The 24,729-nt window shown below is 42.2% G+C and overlaps 1 long non-coding RNA gene across 1 annotated transcript in view; it reads right to left on the minus strand.

The window, feature by feature from the left end:
- Nucleotides 1-16,348, minus strand: part of LOC123506746 — a 74,039-nt gene extending 57,691 nt beyond the window's left edge. Inside the window, exons 1-2 of the long non-coding RNA XR_006675505.1 lie at nucleotides 16,147-16,348; nucleotides 12,063-12,066 (exon numbers count right to left, since the gene is read on the minus strand). This is a non-coding gene — a long non-coding RNA (uncharacterized LOC123506746). The remainder of the gene's footprint in view (nucleotides 1-12,062; nucleotides 12,067-16,146) is intronic.
- Between the last annotated feature and the right edge of the window lie 8,381 nt (nucleotides 16,349-24,729).

A 24,729-nucleotide genomic window follows, 5' to 3' on the forward strand; every position in this document is an offset into this window, starting at 1 on the left:
AGGCCTGAGACCAGGCACAAACCACACACCGGGACAATAAGGTCACAACTCCTCGATTTACATCCCGTACCTACTCACTGCTGGGTGAACAGGGGCCTTATGTGAAAGGAGACACACCCAAATGTGTGTGTGTGTGTGTGTGTGTGTGTGTGTGTGTGTGTGTGTGTGTGTGTGTGTGTGTGTGTGTGTGTGTGTGTGTGTGTGTGTGTGTGTGTGTTCGTGTGTGTGTGGGAGGGGGAGCTGGATTCTCGGTTTAATACAAAAGATCAAACACTAACTTGGTGGTTGGCTCATCTGTCACTTTTTGTTTTATGTTGAGGACGCCAAGTTTCGTCACATCTTGGAATCACTTTTTACTGCTTATTTAAGGAGACGAAAGTTTGGAAGAATTTTGGTCATCCATTTCGGCCTCCCTCAAGTTTTCCTCTCCTCTCGTTTCCCCCCCTTTCTTTTTTTCCTTCTTTTAATTGTTTGTTGTTGTAGTTGCTTTCTTGATGTTTTGGATTCTTTTTAACATATTTAGTTTTGATTGTTTCAGTAATACCAGTTTTTTCGTTTCCCATTTCTTTTATCTTACTCGTTTATTTGATTTTATTCTTTATCTCTTATTCATAACTCTTTATAGCGACAAGACTCAATGTGCTCCTTTCTACCTATACATTTAATTTAATTCCTTATTTTTTATCATCTTTTTTTTAATTTGTCTTCTTCCTTTGCGTTATGTTCATAATTCTCTTCAAAGCCACGTTATTAAACTCCATATCTCGACACTTTTTGATGTCAAGCTTCCTCATTCCTTCTTAGTTTCCTTCATTCATTTAATCTTTCTTTTGCTCTTACTTCCTCATGCTTGTAATGCTCCTCTCCTCCTAGCTACACATCTCTCATATCTCTCAAGGCTCCGAATCTCCCTCTACCTTATTATAACTTTCCCTTTAACCTGATTCTTATCCTCCACCTGCCTTTCATTACTATTCTCCTTTGGTCTCTCGTCTGCATTGACTGCGTTTCTTCATCTTTTCAGGGGGCCACACACACACACACACACACACACACACACACACACACACACACACACACACACACACACACACACACACACACACACACACACACACACACACACACACACACACACACACACACACACACACACACACACACACACACACACACACACGGGGTGTAAATCGAGGAGTTGTGACCTTGTTGTCCCGGTGTGTGGTGTGTGCCTGGTCTCAGGCCTATCCAAAGATCGGAAATAATGAGCTCTGAGCTCGTTCCGTAGGGTAACGTCTGGCTGTCTCGTCAGAGACTGCAGCAGATCAAACAGTGAAACACACACATACACACACACACACACACACACACACACACACACACACACACACACACACACACACACACACACGTCATGTCTGTCCATCTCCTTTCATACATGTCTTCCTTTCCATCCACTTTCATACCTTGCACTTTTTCCTCCTTTCTCATCAATTCTGCATTTCTTTTCTCTGTGATAAGACGACCCACATTGTTCCTACTCAATGTCATTCACTTTTCTTTACCTCCTTTAATTCGAACGCTTTATTCATCTTAAGAAAAGACTATTTAATTTGCTAGACTGATTCGTCTACTTTTTTTTAGATCAATGTGGCTTATCACAAACAGTTTCGTGCAAGCAAAGAAGTCTTCTGCTATTTGCTCTTTCTTTGCATTCCATTGGTGTTCCCTGCACTATCTGTCATCTACTGCCACGGAGTTATGAAGACACGCAAGCACTGTGCATTACTACCCAGTCCTGGTCTTTGCTTGGCATTCATGAGTCTTTGCATTTTAAGGAGGGCAAGCGACCTTTACAACCAAGCTTTTACCTCCACATTATCCATTGGTTGATTCATGACCGCCTCCCCCCCCCCCCAACTGTCCCCGAATGTCCGCTCTGCTGAATCTGCTTCTCCTGCGACTGACTAACCGAAACGTGTCCACTGATCAGGCAAATGGGTGGAGTTAATGGTGCAAAAAATCACAAGATGGAACTGTTGTACTTTGCCTAATATCACGACATTTCGTTCACCGTCCTCTCTGAAGCAGATCCAGCGAAGCGTTAGTGAGGGTTCATAAGGTTATGGTCAAAGGTCAATCAAGCTTCGTCATTTACTGCCACCATGATTAGCGTATTCCTTCGTCTTAAGTTCCCTGTTCCATCAAGTCTCACAGTAATCTTAGCAACAAGTAGATTCTCAGTAGAACAAGGGATTTTTTCGTGCAGGGAAATGATGAAACACAGTGGAGGTAAGCGCAGATTACTCGACTTCAGAGACCAAACTCCTGCTCTGCACTGCATTTCCTTGAACCAAAACTCGACTTCCCTAAATCACATGAAACAGGTAATGGTGATGTAGTGGCTCTAATAGTAATGATAAACGATAAAACAAACAGTAAATGATGGTGGTGTGGTGCCTCTCTACCTTACAACTACGACTAACAATGATAACCAATGAAATAAAGAGTAAATGATGGTGGTTTCGTGACTCTCTATCTTAATATTACAAACAATGATAATGAACAATGAATTAAGACCGGATGGATGTACAAATAGGCAAACCAATAAATAAAGTCCCCAGTGCTGGCCATGGACCACAGCAGCCATGTCTCCAGGTCAGCGAGGCAGAATGCAAACTTTAGATCATAATTTCATACGCATTAGAGAAGAAAAGAGGGTGAAGCGGGAGGCAGGCTTGCAAATTTCACGTGATTTACAAGCGCGCACTGATAACGATTTCGTGGGGAAGGGAGGAGAGATTTGGAAGGGGAAGGACGGGAAAGTGGGAGGGTCTGATTTTGCATGGAACGACTGCTTGCCTTGCTCTGACCACCCGACCAACCGACCGAGGAACCAGCCCACCTACCACAGCTCCCTCGCCCTCTCAGCTGCATAAATCGAACCATGTTTCCTTAAAATGGTCGTAAAGTTTCTATTCAATGCTGGTGGTACGGGAGAGATATGAGGCAGGAGGAGGAGGAGGAGGAGGAGGAGGAAAAGGAGGAGGAAGATAAGAAGGAAAAGGAAAAGGAAGAGAAGGAAAGGGAGAAAAGAACTAGAATAATAAGAAAGAAAAAATAATATAGAAAGAAAGAAAAAGATAAAACAAAGCAAGAAAAAGGAACAAAAAATGAAAAAAAAGAAAAAGTACAAAGAAAAGAAAAACACAAAAGAAAAAAAAGCAGACCAGACATACACGTAGAAGTACCAGCAAAAAAAAAAAAAAAAAAAAATTGAAATAAACAAATAGAATAAATAAATACATAAAAATAAAGAACCAGACATGAAGAGAGCAAAATACATTAAACCCCTTCAGAACCAGGACGCATTTTATATTCACTACCGTTAATATGTGGATGTGGTGATTTCATACACCTTCAGAAACTCAAGTGTGGATTAGAATAGCGAAGACTCTGCCCAGTAACCTTCTGACCTCCATAGACCCTTCCTAATGTTGAAATCGTCTAATTACACCAACAAATACATGATAAAAGCATTCCAGTCCTGAAGCGGTTAAGAGAGGAGGAGAGAACACCACATTTCGCAGCATGAACTCACACACCCACCACGCACAGCAACGGATGGAGGAGCGTGTAATGGCGTTATGCAGCTGTGAAGGACGTGTAGGAATGAAGGAGGCAGGGACGGAAAGGGGAGGAACGAGTACCAGGGGGTATAGGATTTGAGGAGTGAAGGAAGGAGGGAAGTGAGAATGTAAGAGAGCACGAGGAGAAAGAGACGAGCGGATTAAGTTAATGGTGCAGGAGATGAGTGAAAGGTTCATTTGAGTATGGCGAAGAGGAGAAGAGGAGGATAAAGAAGAGGAGGAAGAAGAGGATAGCGAAGAGGACGAACAACAGAATAGGAAGAAGAGGAAAAAGAGGATGAGTAAGAGAATGATGATGATGATGATGATGAGGATGAGGTGGTGAAAGAGGAGGAGGCAGAGAGGAGAGAAGAAGAAATATAAGAAGAAATAAGAGGAGAAATTGTCAGACATAAAATAAAGATGACAAGAAGGAGAAAAGAAATGTAAAAGTTGTAAAGAAGAAAAAAAAAAAAAAAAACGGAATGACAAAAGCTCAAAAAAGGAAAAATTGAAAAAAAATGTATGAAAAAAGAAACAGAGAATGAAATTACAAGAAAAAGAGAGAAAAGAAGAAGACAAGGAGAGACACAAGAGAAAAGTGTGATGAAGGAAATAAGGAAAAGGAACAAGATGATAAAGTAAGGAAATAGTGAAAATAAGTCGAAAGAGGAGATTAAGGAAAGAGAAAATATATGGTAAACTTAGGAGGAGAAGAATGTTGGAATAAAAGTAAGAAGGAAAAAAAAGGAAAAAAGAAAGCAAGAAAAAAGATGGAAGAGGAGAAGAAGGAGGAGGAGAAGGAGAATAGACGAGAAAAAGAACAACAACAAAAAAGAAAGAAAGAAAGAAAAACTAAACACTTACAACAATATCAACAACAACGTAACGGATTAGGAGGAGGAAGAGAAGAAGGATAAAGTGGAGGAGGAAGAGGAAGAAGAAGAAGAAGAGGAGGAGGAGGAGGAGGAGGAGGAGGAGGAGAGGAGGAGGAGGAGGAGGAGGAGGAGGAGGAGGAGGTAGAGACAGGCAGGCAAGATCTAGGGACCACCGACGCTCACAAACAAACAATACGGGTATCTTAAACAATCTCCCACAATCCCCCGAAGGACACAGGCGAGGCGGGGGCGAGAAATCTAACAATCATACGAGGGACACATGCTCTCTCTCTCTCTCTCTCTCTCTCTCTCTCTCTCTCTCTCTCTCTCTCTCTCTCTCTCTCTCTCTCTCTCTCTGCATGAAAACGTCAACAAAGTAATGAAAAATATTCCCTAAAATTGTTTTCTTTCCTGTCCTTTTTTGTACCTCTAAGTGTTTTTCCTCCTCTTTTTTTCCTCCTTTCTTTATCTCCTCCTCTTCTTACTCCTCTTCCTCCATTCCTTCTCATCCTCCTCCATGTCTGCCTCTCCTTACTCCTTTCCTTTCCTTTGCTTTTTATTCCTTTACATTTCCTACGCATTTACATCGGATTCAATACAAACACACACACACACACACACACACACACACACACACACACACACACACACACACACGATGCACACAACCAGAAATCTCCGATAACCGAGGACGGAAATTTGAAGTCTCCCAATATTATCCGGAAATATTTCTTATTACCCAGCGAAGAGGAAATATTGTTGAGCAGCTTTTGCCTCCCAACAGCGCATCCTTCCCTTGGCCTTCCTTTACTTATTTTTCTATACCTTTTCACTGCTATCTGACACGTCTTTCCCTAACGAACACCTGTAATTGCTCCTCGGTACACCTTTCCTTTATGTTAATCACTGTGAAATATATTTAAACTGAGTAAAAATTATCAAACCTACTCTTTACTTATTTTTCTATACCTTTTCACTGCTTTCTGACACGTTCTTCCTTAACGAACACCTGTAATTGCTCCTCCGTACACCTTTCCTTAGTGCTAATCACTGTGAAATATATTTAAACTGAGTAAAAATTATCAAACCTACTCTTTACTTATTTTTCTATACCTTTTCACTGCTATCTGACACGTCTTTCCTTAACGAACACCTGCAATTGCTCCTCGGTACACCTCTCCTTAGTGCTAATCACTGTGAAATATATTTAAACTGAGTAAAAATGATCAAAACTACTTTTTTTTATGTCTATAGAGATTTCATGCATTACTTCTGGTGGGGTTAAAGCTTTCGAATCGCACTGAAAAGGTTAACCACTGACCATTCTGAAATACTTGTTTATTCTACAGCAAAAAAAAAAAAAAAAAAAAAAAAAAAAAAAAAAAAAAAAAATTCATTTAATCCGTTTCTTTCTTGTAGACGCTCATAAAGACTTCACAAATTGTTTCTAGTGTTGGAATTCTCACGTATCGCAGGGAACGCGAAAATTATGTGGTGATAAAAGTAATGAAGACTCTGGCTATTAATCTAACCTCCATAGACCCTTCCTAATGTTAAAATCATCTAATCACGACAAAAATGCATGATAAGGAAAGGTGGTAGTAGGATGCCTTGATGAACACCTGAAAAAATAACACCTTTAATTCAATCACCCCACCAGGTACCTTTAATTAAGCTTCTGTACCAGTGCCCCTTCAGACATATGAGAAATAATCACTTCCATAATAAAAGTACCAAACAACTACACAATATCTAACAGGACAAATTAGTTAAAGACATGACTTGGGACGACATCTTGCCAACAATAAGTAATCTTTCTTCTTCACCTCTCCCAAGCAATTATCTTATCGCGAGGAAACATCTCGGAGAAAGAACGAGGCAGAGGCGGAGAGGAGGGTGAAAAATTGCAGTCAAAATAGGAGGGGAAATAGGAGGAGGAACAGGAAGCGGAAGAGAATAAGAAAGGGAAGGAAAACGAAGAGAGGGTGAAGGAAATTGAGGAGGAGCAAAGAGGTATGAGGAGGAGTGATAGAGAAAGTCGTGAAGAAGTCGGCGAAGGAAGGAAGAAGATGGAGAGCGGGAAAAGAGAAAGTTTAAGATAAGAGGAAGTGGAGGAGGAGGAGAAAGAGCTAGAAAGGTGGAGAAGGAGGAGGAGGAGGAGGAGGAGGAGGAGGAGGAGGAGGAGGAGGAGGAGGAGGAGGAGGAGGAGGAGGAGGAGGAGGAGTAAGAAAAAAGGTATTACGAATGGAAAAGACTACGCAAAAACAGAAAAGAATAAGGAGAAAGAAGAGGAGGTAGAGAAGGAGGAAAAGAGTGAGGAACGAAAGAAAAAAACGAAGAGAGAAAAAATATGTACTTAGAGATGTACGAAAAAACCAGATGAAAAAAAAAAAGAGGATGATGATGCTGACGACGAAAAGGACAAAAACAACAACACCAAAAAAAATAAGAAAACAAAACGAAAAACGAGAAAGGAAACCGTAAGGAAAAACAAGAAGAGAGAGAGAGAGAGAGAGAGAGAGAGAGAGAGAGAGAGAGAGAGAGAGAGAGAGAGAGAGAGAGAGAGAGAGAGAGAGAGAGAGAGAGCGGGGAGGAGACGGGGATGAAGAAGGATAATCGAGCACCTCCTCCCGTCCTCTTCCCTCCCGGCCTCGTCCCTCCCGGCGGTGGTACAGTAGTTAAGTGAATCGGCCGCAGAGGCTTGCAGGTTTCCCCAACGCCACCCTTCTCAATATTCATGAGGGAGGTCAGCCTGTCTGCATGTTTTTCCCTGCAAGGAGGAGGAGGAGGAAGAGGAGAACGACGACGACGACGACGACGACGACGACGACGACGAAGAAGAAGAAGAAGAAGAAGAAGAAGAAGAAGAAGAAGAAGAAGAAGAAGAAGAAGAAGAAGAAGAAGAAGAAGAAGAAGAAGAAGAAGAAGAAGAAGAAAGAAGCCAACGACAATGGGGAAGAAGAAGAGGAAGAGGACGAGGAAAAGGGGAAGAATGAGAAAGAAAATACAATGAAATTAGAAGATGGATGAAATGAATGATACAATGAAATTAGAAGAGAGAGAATGAGAGAGAGAGAGAGAGAGAGAGAGAGAGAGAGAGAGAGAGAGAGAGAGAGAGAGAGAGAGAGAGAGAGAGAGAGAGAGAGAGAGAGAGAGAGAGAGAGAGAGAGAGAGAGAGAGAGAGAGAGAGAGATGTTGAAGTTGAAGTTGAAATTGAAGGTGAAGGAGGAGGAGGAGGAGGAGGAGGAGGAGGAGGAGGAGGAGGAGGAGGAGGAGGAGGAGGAGGAGGAGGAATGCACTTAATTTATCATTCTGAAGAGGCCTTGCAAACTAAGCCTATTGTCACTTAATAACTTCCAAACTTGACCACAATGCGTTTACTACAAAGTTGGAACGTAATTTAGTGGTATTTGATTAGTTCAGAAATGCTATTCACCTTAACCTGGAGAGAGAGAGAGAGAGAGAGAGAGAGAGAGAGAGAGAGAGAGAGAGAGAGAGAGAGAGAGAGAGAGAGAGAGAGAGAGAGAGAGAGAGAGAGAGAGAGAGAGAGAGAGAGAGAGAGAGAGAGAGAGAGAGTAGGTCTAATGGTTTCTTTCAGCTTCACTTATTTTCTTGTGTTCTTATTTATCGATTTGTTTAGTCAATTATGCATTCATCTATATGCCTATGTCTCAACCACTCAAAGTATTTATTTAACCAGAAGCTAACTTCACTTAAGAGGGAGGATTCAAGACACTTACCTCTGTCTTTTAGCAAACCCTTCGTATCTGTAAGGGAACTGGCACATGAGTGGGCCTTTTTTCTATTCTTTTTACTGCTCTTGGTCTGTTTTCCCTTCTTACCTAAAAAATCTATGCGTCAAAAACACACACTTGATATAAGGAGAGGAAAAGGGAAAGCAAAACTCGGGTACTCACACAAGAGCTTAGCACAGTTTAAACCCCTTCAGTACCATGACGCGTATCCATTTTCATTCTTCTTACTATTTGGTGATTTTATACAGCTTCAAAACTCTTGTAGTGGATGAAAATGATAAAGACTAGCCATAAATCTTCTGACCTCTATAGATCCTTCCTAAGGTGAATAAAATGGTCTAATCGTACACAAATTTCAAGGGAAAAAAAATGTGTCCCCACTACTGAAGGGCTTAACAATGTCCTCAGGATTCAGGAGCTTCCCAGTTATTGAGGAAACACGGCGCACCTGATTCTCTCACAGGTGATGAAGGGAATATTGGAGATTGACGCAAGGTGTACTGGGAAGAAAATGGGAGGAAGATAAGAGAAAAAGGAGGAGGAGGAAGAAGAAGAAGAAGAAGAAGAAGAAGAAGAAGAAGAAGAAGAAGAAGAAGAAGAAGAAGAAGAAGAAGAAGAAGAAGAAGAAGAAGAAGAAGAAAGAAGAAGAAGAAGAAGAAGAAGAGGAGGAGGAGGAGGAGGAGGAGGAGGAGGAGGAGGAGGAGGAGGAGGAGGAGGAGGAGCAGGAGAGGAGGAGGAGGAGGAGGAGGAGGAGGAGGAGGAGGAGGAGGAGGAGGAGGAGGAGGAGGAGGAGGAGGAGGAGAAGAGGAAGAAGAAGAAGAGGAAAGAAGAGAGGATGAGGATGAGGAGGAGGAGGAGGAGGAGGAGGAGGAGGAGGAGGAGGAGGAGGAGGAGGAGAGACGCTTTCTTCTAAAGCATCGTTTAAAATCTGATAGTTGTGTGAAAAACATCTTTAAATGAAAAAAAAAATTGTTGTTAGTATAATTTATCTATCCTCTCTTATCATTTTTGTTTTAATTGTTATGTTCTAATATATCTCCACTACACGCCATTTCTTTCCTTCCTCCTCCTCCTCCTCCTCCTCCTCCTCCTCTTCCTTTTTGCTCCTCCTCATCCTCCTCCTCATCTTCCTCTTCTTCCTCCTCTTCTTTCTTCTTCTCCTCTCCCTCCTGTTCTTGTCTTTTCCTGCCACCCTTCTCTTCTATCCAATTGAATTTTCTTTTATTCCTTATCGTCTTGTTTTCACATCCTCCCTTTGAAAACTAGCTCTTCCTCCTTTTCTTCCTCTTCTTGACCCTGTGGCGTGGCTTCCTCATATCCCTCCAGCACCTTCAGAGAACACAGTGTACTTCCTCAAAGGATTCGATTTCTTCTCTATCAATATTTTCATCAGACTCGATCGAAGGATCTCAGAATGCTTAGGGCGTGTGTGTGTGTGTGTGTGTGTGTGTGTGTGTGTGTGTGTGTGTGTGTGTGTGTGTGTGTGTGTGTGTGTGTGTGTTCACCACGGTCGCCTGCTGGTCACCCAGCCAGTCTTCCCCATTACGGAGCGAGCTCAGAGCTCATAGACCGATCTTCGGGTAGGACTGAGACCACAACACACTCCACACACCGAGAAAGCGAGGCCACAACCCCTCGAGTTACATCCCGTACCTATTTTCACTGCTAGGTGAACAGGGGCTCCACATTAAGAGGCTTGCCCATTTACCTCGCCGCGACGGGACTCGAACCCGGCCCTCTCCATTGTGAGTCGAGCGTGCTAACCACCACACTACGCGGTGTGTGTGTGTGTGTGTGTGTGTGTGTGTGTGTGTGTGTGTGTGTGTGTGTGTGTGTGTGTGTGTGTGTTTCACTGTTTGATCTGCTGCAGTCTCTGACGAGACAGCCAGACGTTACCCTACGGAACGAACTCAGAGCTCATTATTTCCGATCTTCGGATAGGCCTGAGACCAGGCACACACCACACACCGGGACAACAAGGTCACAACTCCTCGATTTACATCCCATACCTACTCACTGCTAGGTGAAAGGAGACACACCCAAATATCTCCATCCGGCCGGGGAATCGAACTCCGGTCCTCTGGCTTGTGAAGCCAGCGCTATAACCCCTAACCCCTGAGCTACCGTGTGTGTGTGTGTGTGTGTGTGTGTGTGTGTGTGTGTGTGTGTGTGTGTGTGTGTGTGTGTGTGTGTGTGTGTGTGTGTGCAAATAAATATCATCAATAGTGGTAGAATCAACAGTAAAGAAAAACAAAGACGAAAGGAAAAGATAAAAAGAGAACTTGACTATGCATACCAATAATTGATTAAAAAATAAAGCCAGATAAGAAATAAGTGGAAACAAAAACTCCTAAAACTGAAAACAACACAAACTTCAAGCGTGAAACTTTTCAATTCCGCTCCCACACTCAAAGGACGAACACCCCCAAAAAAAAAAAACGACAAAAAAGTGAGAGAAAAAAGTCATAGAATAAAAACGAGGTAAAAAAAAAAAATGGACTCGTGTTTCCGTACCTTCCAAACACTGACTTCTTTGCTTTCAACAGATGCAGATGACCCTTAAGAGAGGTACCCCTGAATACCTCACCGTCAGCAGTCCCAGGAGGAGGGGAATGTGAAAGAAGGAAGGGAATAAAGGGGAATAAGAAGAGGATGCAATATAAGTTCTTACAAAAGATGGGGAAGGAAGGAGCACGAGGGGAAAAGCAGACCACCTGACAACTTTTTGGTAATTTCTTCTTTGGGGAAACTTTCTTAATCTATTTATTGCTCTTGAATTCTTTGTGTTTTGAGCTCCAAAGGATTTTTTTTCTCTCATTTCTTTTCATCGCCTTCAGTTGTGGTGGTGGTGGTGGTGGTGGTGGTGGTGGGGTGGTGGTGGTGGTGGTTTCCAGAGTGGCCACTTTGGGGTAACAATATACGAGGTTTGCCTGTAATAATTTTAACGCAGGAATGTTTGTGACGCCAGTGTGGAGACTTTATTGGAAGAACGACTCTGAAATTGACTATTTGTGACTTATTCATTAAACTCCTTGACATTCTCTCTTGGAAGATAGATAGACAGACAGACAGACAGAGACAGATAGATAGATAGATAGATAGATATAGATAGATGGATTAATAGTGAGAGAGTTGTAATATTTTTTTTTTCTGTCCTGGCCTATAGCGCCTGTAGGTAACTTGAAGTATACTGGAAGCGCTGTTATACTTCCACCCATTAGTAGCGCAGACAATTTTATTTATAGTGGTACCCATATTAGGCTCCAGGGTATCATGGTGACATGTAGGTAACTTTTAACCAATCGACAAATGGCATATTTTCAAGGCGGTATGTGGTGGGACTCGAGCCTACGTGTGGACATCTGCTGATCCCACGCTCACCACCTTATCCATCACGCCACCGCCTCTCTCCGGGAAATCATTCCTAGACACAAATATCAAAGAAAAACCCACGAACCTGGAAAGATGACAAATTCAGAAAGGCAACAGTAGCACCACCACCACCACCACCACCACCACCACCACCACCACAACAACAACAACAACAACAACAACACCACTACCAACAACAACAATAAAACAACAACAACTATTACAGTACCAATAATGAAAAGTAAACAAACTCAGCTCTGCATTCCTGTCACTCCTTGGAGCTCAACAGATGAATAGAAAGGGGGAGAAGGACGGGGGGTGGGGGGGCGAGGAGAAGGGAAGCCACCACCTCCCATCTCTCTCCCCTCCCTGGCGCCCCACCTGCCATGAGGCGCCACAAGGAGGAGCAGAGTATCTCCTTCGCACACCTGTCTGGAATGTAATTAGTCTGAATTAGAATAGGTAATAAGATTGCGGTTACCACTTCGCCAGTTGTATGAGACGCAAATTACAGTCAGAATGTGTGAACGATGGTGGTACAGTAGTAGTAGTAGTAGTAGTAGTAGTAGTAGTAGTAGTAGTAGTAGTAGTAGTAGTAGTAGTAGTAGTAGTAGTAGTAGTAGCAGTAGCAGTAGTAGTAGTAGCAGTAGTAGTAGTAGTAGAAATAACAGTAGTAGTAGTAGAAGTGGTGGTGGTAGTAGTCATTGTTATTATTGTTATTATTATTATTATTGTTGGTGGTGGTGGTGGTGGTGGTGGTGGTGGTGCAGTGGTGGTGGTGGTGGTGGTGGTGGTGAGTGATGCAGTGGTGGTGTGTGGTGGTGGTGGTGGTGGTGGTGGTGGTGGGTGGTGGTGGTGGTGGTGGTGGTGCAGTGGTGGTTGGTGGTGGTGTGGTGGTGGTGGTGGTGGTGGTGGTGGTGGTGGAATGGTGGCATGATGGTGGTGGTGGTGGTGGTGGTGGTGGTGGTGGTGGTGGTGGTGGTGGTGGTGGTGGTGGTGGTGGTGGTGGTGTGGTGGTGGTGGTGGTGGTGGTGGTGGTGGTGGTGGTGGTGGTGGTGGTGGTGGTGGTGGTGGTGGTGGTGGTGGTGGTGGTGGTGGTGGTGGTGGTGGTGGTGGTGGTGGCAGTGGTGGTGTGGTGGTGGTGGTGGTGGTGGTGGTGGTGGTGGTGGTGGTGGTGGGTGGTGGTGGTGGTGGTGGTGGTGGTGGTGCTGTTGGTGGCAGTGGTAAGTAGAATGGTTGTGACGGTGGTGGTGGTGGTGGTAGTAGTAGTAGTAGTAGTAGTAGTAGTAGTAGTAGTAGTAGTAGTAGTAGTAGTAGTAGTAGTAGTAGTAGTAGTAGCAGTAGTAAGTGAAGTATAGTGATAAAAACAGTCCTTTGTGGCAATTCGTGTAATGAAATACAAAAGAATGAAATATGAAAATCCTGAAATGATAGATACTATGTGAAAACTGTTATTGAGACTCATAACAGAGCAAACAATAACATTCACGATTGATTCATGAGTTTTGTTACATGTGACTGGGGGCTTCAATGTACACCAACAATAGGTTATAAATGAAGCAAAGTAACGTAATAAATCAAATATCGGTTCAGTGGCTCGCAAAATCAAAACAACATTATGGATTGCTTGAATGTGATATTGATAGATGTCGATTTTTTCCTCATAAACGTCTGTGGAAAGAAGGAAGAGGAAGAATTTGCTGTTCTCAGTTACTTTTCTTTTATAAACAAGCGTGTGAAAAGAAAAAGAAAAGAAAAAAAAGGGAAAATGAAGCTTATTCTTTAGTTTTTCTTATTTATATACCAAGGAAAAATAAGAAAAGAAAATGGCCTTTACTCATCAGCTGGGGACACTTCGAAAAAACAATGAAATAATCCAACTAATTCACAACAAACCACAAACAGAAAACTGGAATGGAAAGGCGACAACCATTGCGTATATTGCCATTTTCCAAGCGAACTCACTCCCAAAATTGAAGGGACACGCATTGACAAACAGCACGTGACCCGAAAACAATCAACACACACACACACACACACACACACACACACACACACACACACACACACACACACACACACACATTTTTCCTCTCCTATAAATGCAGGGCGGTGTGAAAGAGCCCAGTGAAGGCCACATTTAGCATCATTTAGCACATTTAGTAATACAGGAGGGAGGAAGTCACGCACGCCACGTCAGGTAGAAGCCAAATCAAGAACTCTGCTTCCGTCCCAACTCTTGTTATTTTGACCAGGATGAGAGAGAGAGAGAGAGAGAGAGAGAGAGAGAGAGAGAGTAATAGAGTGGAGCGGCGCGACAACTGCAAAATGTTTCCTTAAAAATTAAGAGCTAATAACAGCAGAAATTGTGAACATGAAATAACATACAAGCAACAAATAACAGCAAACTAATGGCAATTACAGAAACATAAAGAAAAAACATCAACAAACACAATATTAAAAAAAAAAAAACTAGAAAAGCAAGAGAATACACACACACACACACACACACACACACACACACACACACACACACACACACACACACACACACACACACACACACACACACACACACACACACACACGTAAAACAAAAAAAAAAAAAAAACAGACAACAGTAACGCGAACACGACACTAATCTCAACTTTCCCCCTCCAACAACCACCACACAAGAAAGGTAATCCAGCCAACAGAACTTTCCACTTCTTAACATTAAACTTCTCAGCAAAAGACTCCCGCTACCCAGTAAATCTAGTTCCTCCGCCTTATTGAAATCCCAAGCGCTTCTAACTTTTAGTAGATTTACCCCTTTAGATTCTCCTTTCTCCGCTGAGGCAAAAGATGTGCGCCCAACTTCCTCCCGAGTGAAATAAGAAAAGAAGGTAAGATGATTAAGAAACGAGTCCTGTGTCTATTTACTGGAGATATGAGGAAGGAAGGAAGGAAGGAAGGAAGGAAGGAAGGAAGGAAGGAAGGAAGGAAGGAAGGAAGGAAGGAAGAGTTGATGTTTTCCATATGTAGGGTTAATTGTATGCAAGGGAAAGGGATGAACGCACATTTTATATATATATTTTTTCGTATTCTGTCACAGTTTTTCCTTTTTTCTTGGTTCTTTTTATTCTTCGGTTATTGACCGTGAATAGAAAATTGGCTTCCCACAAACATGAGCGCGAACATTGGACGCAATCGTTGACAAACAAAGACTGATATGAATATTAATGTTCCGAATAATCAGTGTGTAATGACTTTCTCTCTCTCTCTCTCTCTCTCTCTCTCTCTCTCTCTCTAAGCTATCAACAAACCCAAGAAACAAAACAAAAATATCATACAGCTTACAGAGAAAGCGGTCGCCCTGGATAAAAGTTTCCAAGGCTTGTTTTTATTGGAAAGACTACAGAACGTTTTTTTTTTTTATTGAAAGGAAACGTTTATGGAAGACAACGTTCACTGACACAACATTCACAAGAAAAAAAAAAGAACAGTCCCAGGAAGCAATTTTCGTGTTATGAAACTTAACAGAGCAGCCTGAGAAGATGGTCCATGTATGAGAGTTATTTTTCAGACTCAGTGGCGGAACTGTCATAATTTCTGATATCTAGAGAGGACTGGCAATATTTTACTAAGTCAGAGTGAGCTCATGCTCTCGTATGTAAGGACTCTTGGCTGTGTCTACGAAAGTAATACTCCCACTGAGATTTAGAAACGCCTTACCCTCTCACTATGACAATTTTCCAAGGCCACAAAGAAAACTAGCCGTGTTTTCAAGATAGTTTCTCCTTTTAACAAACTAGAAATTTTGACAATCCATCACCTGAACCATAAAAAAAAAAAAAAACACGAGTATCTTCAACTGTAGCCTTTGGAAAGCAGTGACGGTGAGAGAGCAAAGCGTTTCAGTTTACGGGCCAAAGTTGTCATAATTATTATAATGCCTGAACATAATCTATCCTAAATTAACCCGATTTAAACTGGCATAAACCAATATAACATGCTCAATGAGTGGTCGGTACTCACTATTCCAGACTTTGGAAATATGCACATCTTGTAAACAATTCGTCTTTACTCTTCTTTCTCTTACAAACCGTCTTTGTTCCTCTTCCTCTTCTTACTGTCTTAAAATCTTGTGGTCACAATGGTTGAGAATACAATATTCATCAAAACAAATCCGGTATCTTTCACAATGTACTGCAATGAATTACCTCATCCTTCATCATAAAACATCTCAATAAATTTTACTCATCTTACTATATTTTTGGAATCTGCAAACGGGTAAGAGAGAAAACGAAAAGCAGCGAACAGAAAACGAAAGAAAAGTACCCAAACGAAACTATTATTAAAAAAACCTATAATGAACTCAGACACTCAGAAAAGATATAACGATATAATTCATGATTGACGCACATAAGCTCTTAAGATGGACTTGATAACTGTTTGTGTAACAAACTACTGGTGAAAACACAAGGAAAAAAAAGAAAAATGGATTCGCCATCTCAACTCCCACATACTCACCTACTTAATCCCTTGCGCCTCATATGGCTCAGTATTCTTACGCAACCTTCGTGTGCATTGTTGCCTCACTTGGACAGAATGTAGAACAATTTTTGAAGATTGGATGAGGATCCCTACGTTCCGCCACCTAAAGAAATGTTTGTCTTAAAACAAACTCACTAGTCAGTCACGCCTGCACTTCACCACTACTCGCTTCTCCAAACCTCACCACATACACATCAACACAGTGTTATTCCCTGACCACTGTAAAACTATGAGCACTTGACACAACGTTTGGTGAGTATCCTGTCTTTGTTCTATTTCCAGAGTTACAAATAACATGAGAAAAATCGCGTCATGGACGCCACGCGGTCCACCATCACAATGCTGCTCACTTTCCATAGAGCACAACTGACTCTGAGCCGCGTCCCTCACATGTTGGCGTCACGTGGCTCCAAACAACAAAATATCAAATGCACACCAACCTAATAAAGGATCGAAACCCACACATACAGCATCCAATCCCCTTATACTCACACTTTGCCTCACATCACTGCCTCTATCACAGCCGCTCGAGCCTCGTCTCGAACTCGGCAGTGACCACTGACCAGGATCCAATCAGACATTACGCAGCATCGTTAAGAAGCCTCCTGTTTTATTGTATCAATCCAAGCAACACGTCCACCACACCCTTCATGAGGCAACACACCAGACGCCTGCTGGTGATTTCTGCGCTCCATGGAAGAGCAAACTCCACGATATGTAAAGCCTCAGAGAAACTTCGAGACCGCGGCGCTGCTTCCCGTGACGCTCAAGTGTTTATCACAGAAAACCTGAAAACTGAAGCGGTAACCCTCAACTTTGTGCTCGGGAGTCACACCACCTGGAGTTCCTGCCTTCCTTGCAGCTGTACATTGAACCACCATTCCCCTGCAGCACACCATCTCCTGGCGCAGCGCCTCACTCCACTGTGCAACTTGACGGTGCAGTACTCAGTGCAATGGTGTTCGCACAACAGAGAGAGAGAGAGAGAGAGAGAGAGAGAGAATACGGAGAAAATGACATATGTGAGTAGCAATGTGGTGAATAAGACAAGAAAATGACGGTTGTAAAGTGTAAGAGGTGGCAAGAGAATGTAATAAAAAAGAAGAGATGGGAAGGAAAAATTAAAAAGAAAGGAAGTAAGGAAGACTGAAAAGAAAGGAATGGAAAGGAAAAGAAGCGTGGAAGAGAATGTAGGAGAGGAATAATGAGAGAAGAATGGAAAAGGAAGCGAAAGAGACGAAACGAAAGGCAAAGACAGGGAATAAACATGAGGGGGTGACGAGGTATGCGAATGACGTACAAATACCAAGCAAAACTCCACAGTTAAAACATTCACGAAAGACAAACACAGAAGACAATACTTTTTAACTCGTGTCAAGAAAAGTAACGCACCCCCACAAAAAAAAAAACCAGGAAAAAAGGAATATACGATTTTACTGGTGGGTGGTGTTATATATTTCACTTATAAATTGAAAATAAACAAGAGCAGCCACAAAAATAAAGGAGGATAAAACAACAAACGGGTAACATGGGATATAAATCGTGGGATGCCTGGCACACTCTTGATTTTCACCGAGTTAGCGCATTTAGAGAGAGAGAGAGAGAGAGAGAGAGGAGGGGAAGAGCAACGGAGCAGCGCATCAACTGCAAAATGTTTCCGAGTAAAGTAAAGAAAGAAAATGTACAAAATATGAAAGAAAAAAAGTCATAATAATGTAAATTAGGCGAGGAAATGTGGTGCGAAATAGAGCAAATTACACACACACACACACACACACACACACACACACACACACACACACACACCTATTCTCCTTTCTGGGTTGAAATTGGGATTTAATGGTTCTTGAGAAGCCACATTATGTCTTCTCATCTGACCTCTATTTTCCTCTTCTTCCTCTTCCTCTTCTTCCTGTGTCTCCTCCTCTTCCTCCTCCTCCTCCGAAACATTTTCTTTTAAGAGCTCTTTATTTTCTTTTCTCTATTCTTTTTTTTCGTCTGTGTTCATTATATTGTTTGTTTTATTTGTAACTTATATTCTACTTTCATATTTTATTTTACTGTATTTTGTTAATATTTATTTTTATTTTCTTATGCAATTTTACTTCGCCACTGTGTTTTCTGCTTTTCATACCAATGCATTTTCTTTTCCTTTTTGTCTACTGTTTTTCTTTTTCCTTTCTCCCAGTTCGTATTCTACATTCCTTTTTCCACACTTTTACTCTCTTGCCAACCTCCACTTTTCTCTCTCTCTCTCTCTCTCTCTCTCTCTCTCTCTTTTTCTTTACTCATCTCTTAACTTCTTTTATTTTCCTTTCCATATATGTTTTTCACTTCCCTCCCTGCTTGTCTGTTTCCATTCCCTCCCCACCCACACAAACACACACGTACACACACACTCTCTCTCTCTCTCTCTCTCTGATGTATACTCAACCTCTCCTCTCACGCCCTCTGATATAACCACTTGAATTCCTAATGTCCTCTACTTCCCACTCTCCGTACAACGTCCCTGAGTTCCCTTCCTCTTTTATTTCTCCTTCCTCTTTTATTTGGCCTCTCTCCTCCTTCAGTTTCTAATCCTCAAGGCTGAACGATTTTTTTTACTAAGCCAACATACGATTCAGCAGATCCTTCAAGACCTTCTTATGATATCCTTCTATGTTCCTTCTGATTTGTTTTCCTTTTGTTATGTTTTATCTGGTGCTTGCTAGGGATTGGTTAGTGTGTCTGTCTGTCTGTCTGTCTGTCTGTCTGTCTGTCTGTCTGTCTGTCTGTCTGTCTGTCTGTCTGTCTGTCTGTCTGTCTGTCTGTCTCTCTCTCTCTCTCTCTCTCTCTCTCTCTCTCTCTCTCTCTCTCGTTCTTTTCAGCATCCTGTTTTTTTTTCTTTTTTAACTACACTAAAAAAAATTATTATCATTCTATGCTTTCCTTTCATTTATTTAATTTATTTTTCCATCCTACACTATTTTAACAAAAAAATATTTCGCCTTTATGTCCTTTAAAATTATTCCCTCTACTTCATTAATGTCTCTCACGTTTTGTAACCATCAATTTTTTACATACAATAAATTCAAGTACTCTGGTGTCACTAGTCCCATGATCCTTTATATAAGCGATCTGATTCCTTTGTTTAGACGATCTGATTCCTTATATTGGCGACTTGATCCCACCCATCTGTGTTCCCATTCTCCTGGAGCCGCTGCCCTCATCCCAGCAACAGCCTCAGGTCCCTTTTATTTTCCTTCTAATCCTATCAACCATCCCGACGGGCCTCCTCTTCCTCTACATCATCGAATTGTTCCTTGTTAGTGCTCCTAGGTCTTTCTCATGTCTCTCTCTCTCTCTCTCTCTCTCTCTCTCTCTCTCTCTCTCTCTCTCTCTCTCTCTCTCTCTGCTACTCGTTCTTCTCTCTTTTCATTTTTTCTTATTTTAAGTCTACAAGAAATTCTATTTTTATTTCCAACATATTTGTTTTCTCTTCCTCTCTTGTTTTTTTTTTATTTCCTCTTGTATCTTTTTAACTTTATTATCTCCTTAATCTTATTCCTCTATTTCGTCTTTTTTTCTCATCTTCCTTCTTCTCCTCCTCCTCTTATGAATTGCCTTCCTGAGATTAGAAAGATAATTTGTTTTCATATTTCACTAGGACCACATGCAAATACTGAACGTGTAACTGCCAGACAGACTGACATAGAGAGAGAGAGAGAGAGAGAGAGAGAGAGAGAGAGAGAGAGAGAGAGAGAGAGAGAGAGAGAGAGAGAGAGAGAGAGATGGTATAAAAAAGAGATTAATTTGGAGATTGTACCTTAAAAAAAAAAAAAATTTCTCCACTATAATTTCCTCAAACTATCCATCTCTCTCTCTCTCTCTCTCTCTCTCTCTCTCTCTCTCTAGTCGACAAAAGCATCAGGTGGCGCAGTTTGCAAGTAAAGCTAAGCGCAGGATTGAAACGAGTATTAGTATTAACACTGTTCCATCCGTCACTACAGAGCAAGAGGAGAGGGGAGGAGAGGGGAGTAGAGTGGAGTAGAGGGGTAATGGGGGAGAGGTAGGGAAGGAAGGGAGAAATGGAGATGGAGGTGGGAGGGAGGGAATGGAAGGGGAGGTAAGTCAAGAGGAGTGGGAGCAAGGGATGGAGGAATGAAATACGTGGTGGAGAGGGAAAGGAAAGATGGAACAGGAATGGGAGGGAAAAGGAAGTGGAAACAGTTTAGGGAATGGATGGGATGGATAAGGAAATGGGAGAGAGAGAGAGAGAGAGAGAGAGAGAGAGAGAGAGAGAGAGAGAGAGAGAGGGCGTAAACCAATAACATCCATGGAGATGAGATTTTATTTAATTTTTCACACACATCTATGTCTATTTAGTTTGTTTGTCACACACACACACACACACACACACACACACACACACACGGATGGACACATATTCAACAGGAAAACATTGCTACTACGACGACTACTACTACTACTTTCGCTACTATTCCTACTACTGCTTTTACTATTACTACTACTACTACTACTACAATACTACATTACCACTACAACAACTACTACTACTACTACTACTCCAAGAAAACCTCTATAGTCTTCTCTCTTTACAATTAATAGTGATCTTAATAGCATACATCTTCCATTAATCATCCATCATATGAAGCAATTGATAGTTCGTTGAAACTCCAAAGCATTCTACTAAAAGCTGTCCCTCTGCCTTCCATCTTAACAGAGAGAGAGAAGAAAAAAAGAGGAAGAAAGACGAAAGAGAAAAAGCCAGGAGGAATGAGGAGGAGAGGAAGCGAAAGAGGTATCAGATAAAAAATGAAGGAATGCAAGGAATTTCAAAGAGACGAGTGAATGCATATGCAGAATAAAAGAGGATGAGAAGGAAAGAAGGAGTGAAAATGAAGGATGAAAAGGGAAGGATATATAGAGTCAGAGTGAAGTGTGTGAGTGACTTGAGAATGGATGAGTTACAAAGAGGAGAGAGGAAGAAAAATAACAGATGAAAGGAAGGGTTGAGATGGAATAAGGAACAAAGGTGTCATGTTAACAACCTCGGCAAGATACTAAGGTCACGAGAACACTTGTCTTTAATGAAGCGTAACAGTTGTGTTTAGTGGTCTACTTATCTTGCTTGTTCTTGCACTTTACAGCCGTATTCCCCACACATGCAGCTACTCGATCATGTTATTTCCCCGTACTCTCTCTCTCTCTCTCTCTCTTTGTTGTGTATACACCGCTGCACTGAGCACTGCACCGTCAAGTTGCACAGTGGAGTGAGGCACTGCGCCAGGAGATGGTGTGCTGCAGGGGAATGGTGGTTCAGTGTACAGCTGCAAGGAAGGCAGGGACTCCAGGTGTGACTCCCGAGCACAAAGTTGAGGGTTACCGCTTCAGTGTTCAAGGTTTTCTGTGATAATCACTTGAGCGTCACGGGAAGCAGCGTCGCGCTGTCTCGAAGCTTCTCTGAGGCTTCTATATCGTGGAGTTTGCTCTTCCATGGAGCGCAGAAATCACCAGCAGGCGCCTGGTGTGTTGCCTCATGAAGGGTGTGGTGGACGTGTAGCTTGGATTGATACAATAAAACAGGAGGCTTCATTACGATGCTGCGTAATGTCTGATTGGATCCTGGTCACTGCCGAGTTCGAGACAAGGCTCGAGCGGCTGTGATAGATGCAGTGATGTGAGGCAATGTGTGAATATAAGGGGATTGGATGTTGTATATGTGGGTTTCTATCCTTTTTTAGATTGGCTCACATTTGCTGTTTTGTTGTTTGGAGCCACGTGACGCCAGCATGTGAGGGACGCGGCTCAGCTCTGTTGTGCGCTATGGAGAGTGAGTAGTGGTGTAATGGCGGACCGTGTCTTTGCTGAGATCTGCGATGCTGTGCCTAATTTACTGAAAATAAGACAAGGAAAGAAGACTCATTAGTTGCATTGTTTAGTACTTACAGTGTTGCAGTGGTCAACGAACACCCTTGTTTATGTGTTGGTGCGTCACGAGGCTCTGAAAAAGATAATTGTGGTGAAACAGCGCCGGCGGCACCGTGCCGCAGGGAACACTCCTGGTTCCAGGAATTAGGCAGTGATGGTGACTTACCTGTGAAACCAAACCAGCCGCAATGTTCAGAACAAGAAGGAAGGGAAGCGATGTTCTGCGGAGACTGGTTAACAACTTATTGCTCCGTAGCGCTCTTTTTTTTCTTCGACAAAATTGTCAGCCAGGACACAGGCGGAAACAAAATTTTGAAGGGAGAAATACAATAAGTTCTTCGCAGTGAGTGTGTTAGGTGTGGGAATTGACACTTGCTGCATCAGTACGTTCAATGTACCAGATGTGAAAGAATATGCCGTTATAAAGACAATGAACGCCATCCCGCCTTCAGTCCCCATTGAAAGGCCTCAAATCAATTGTGATAGAAGTTTGTGCCGATGGTTGTACATTTCTGGTTCTGATATCAGTACGGGTGCAATATGAAAGTTGTGACATGTGGTGGCGGTTTGGTATTGTATTCACGTACAAAAATATTTTCCAGCAAAAATTACAAATGTGGTGGGGTGTAGGGGCAATACATTCCCTTTTGAAGAGTCCCTGCTGCTGCTGCGAGCGTGTTTTGGCGAACAGGTAAACATTGGGCGTTGTGTAAGGGTGTCAAGGATTTCCATGATGGTGGCGTTAGTCCTCTACATCTCAGAAGTGCCTTTCCCACAGCTGAGGTGAGTATATAGTGAACGCGAAGGTTGCGTTAGAATAACAGACAGTAATATCAAGTTTCCCATGAAGGGCAGTGTTGCCAACCTTACGTACGGAAAAAACCTCTTAACATTTACCCACTACCTAACTTCACCTAACGTAGCCTCACATAACGTTAGCAATGCTGTAGCAGTGAGGTAAAATATAGATTTTGGATTTTTTCGTATGTATTTTTGGCGGCGCTGCTCAGGTATGGCGCCCATCACAACAACAGTGCCACTCTACTTATTTTTGGTGCTAAGAGGTAAAGATTGACCATATTTTAGCTTTCTGCATCTAAAAACTCCTCTTTCCCACCACGTCCTCAAGATTGTAGACAGTTAGAACCGCAAACAATAAGAAATAGAGCAACGAGACCAGCCAGAAAGAAAAAATATAATCTGACCGAGATGTTAGTTTAGAGAGAGAGAGAGAGAGAGAGAGAGAGAGAGAGAGAGGACTACTGGATCGAGATTCCACTATATATTTTGCATTCTCTCTCTCTCTCTCTCTCTCTCTCTCTCTCTCTCTCTCTCTCTCTCTCTCTCTCTCTCTCTCTCTCTCTCTCTCTCTCTCTCTCTCTCTCTCTCTCTCTCTCTCTCTCTCTCTCTGTGTGTGTGTGTGTGTGTGTGTGTGTGTGTGTGTGTGTGTGTGTGTGTGTGTGTATTATTTGTTTCATTATTAGTTATTCATTTCATACATACACAACCTGCAGTGATAATACAAGTTTACTATGCTGACGATTTTTAGGAAAGCTTCGAATTGCGTCATGTCATTTTCAGCAGTGTGTGTGTGTGTGTGTGTGTGTGTGTGTGTGTGTGTGTGTGTGTGTGTGTGCAGAACGTGATGAAGAGCAGAAGCTCCGACACGTTCGCATATTATATTTGCAAGGGAAAAGGGAAGAGGAGGAGGAGGAGGAGGAGGAGGAGGAGGAGGAGGAGGAGGAAGAAGAAGAAGGGAGGAAGGGAGGAAGCGAAGCTGGAAGAGGGGAGGGAGATGAAGAGACGAAAATATCAGATAATAATCATTTTATATTGTAAAAGCGGAAAGAAGAGAGACAGGGGTAGAAGGGAAAGAGGAAGAGGAGAGGATAGGCAGGAAAATAAACGATAAAAGGAAAGAAGCATATAGGGAACAGACAAGCATCCTTCTCTAAATCACTTCAATTCTCATCCGTTCTTTAATGTCACGTAATATCTCTCCTATGTCATCAATTCACAAACAATTATGAACGCCACTTATATTAATGAAAAACCTCTCCATCGAATTACCGTCCTTTTTTCACCCCTATAACGCAAACAAGCCTTTAGAACCGACCTTGCTATAACAACTTAATGGGCTGGAATGATGGCGGACACTCGACCCATTAACACGTAATAGGACACCATTCACCATATAATAAATACATATCGTCTCTCAATTACTGTTTGATCACCAAGCTTTTCCAATCACACTGACAATCTTCCGGTCTAATCACCTGGCCGGCCATTACCTGGGAGTGAGATTAATCATTCCTTAATTACCTAATCACCCCTGGATCGCCTTGTCTTCCTCCCATATTTTCTCCTCTCCCATTGCCGGTGAGCCTTATGTGTCTCGTTCTTAAGGCTCAGTCTATTTTGCTGTCTTTATTTATGTTTTGATTTGTTGAGTCATTCTGGGTCATTATGTTTGGTCTCGGTCTGTCTGTCTGTCTGTCTGTCACTTTTTTATGTATTTATCTGTCTGTATATCTATTAGTCTATTAAGCCGACTGTTTATATAGCTATCTTCATGTAACACACTCTCTCTCTCTCTCTCTCTCTCTCTCTCTCTCTCTCTCTCTCTCT

The sequence above is a fragment of the Portunus trituberculatus genome, chromosome 20, assembly GCF_017591435.1.
Source record: "Portunus trituberculatus isolate SZX2019 chromosome 20, ASM1759143v1, whole genome shotgun sequence".
In the NCBI taxonomy this organism is placed as follows: Eukaryota; Metazoa; Arthropoda; class Malacostraca; order Decapoda; family Portunidae; genus Portunus; species Portunus trituberculatus.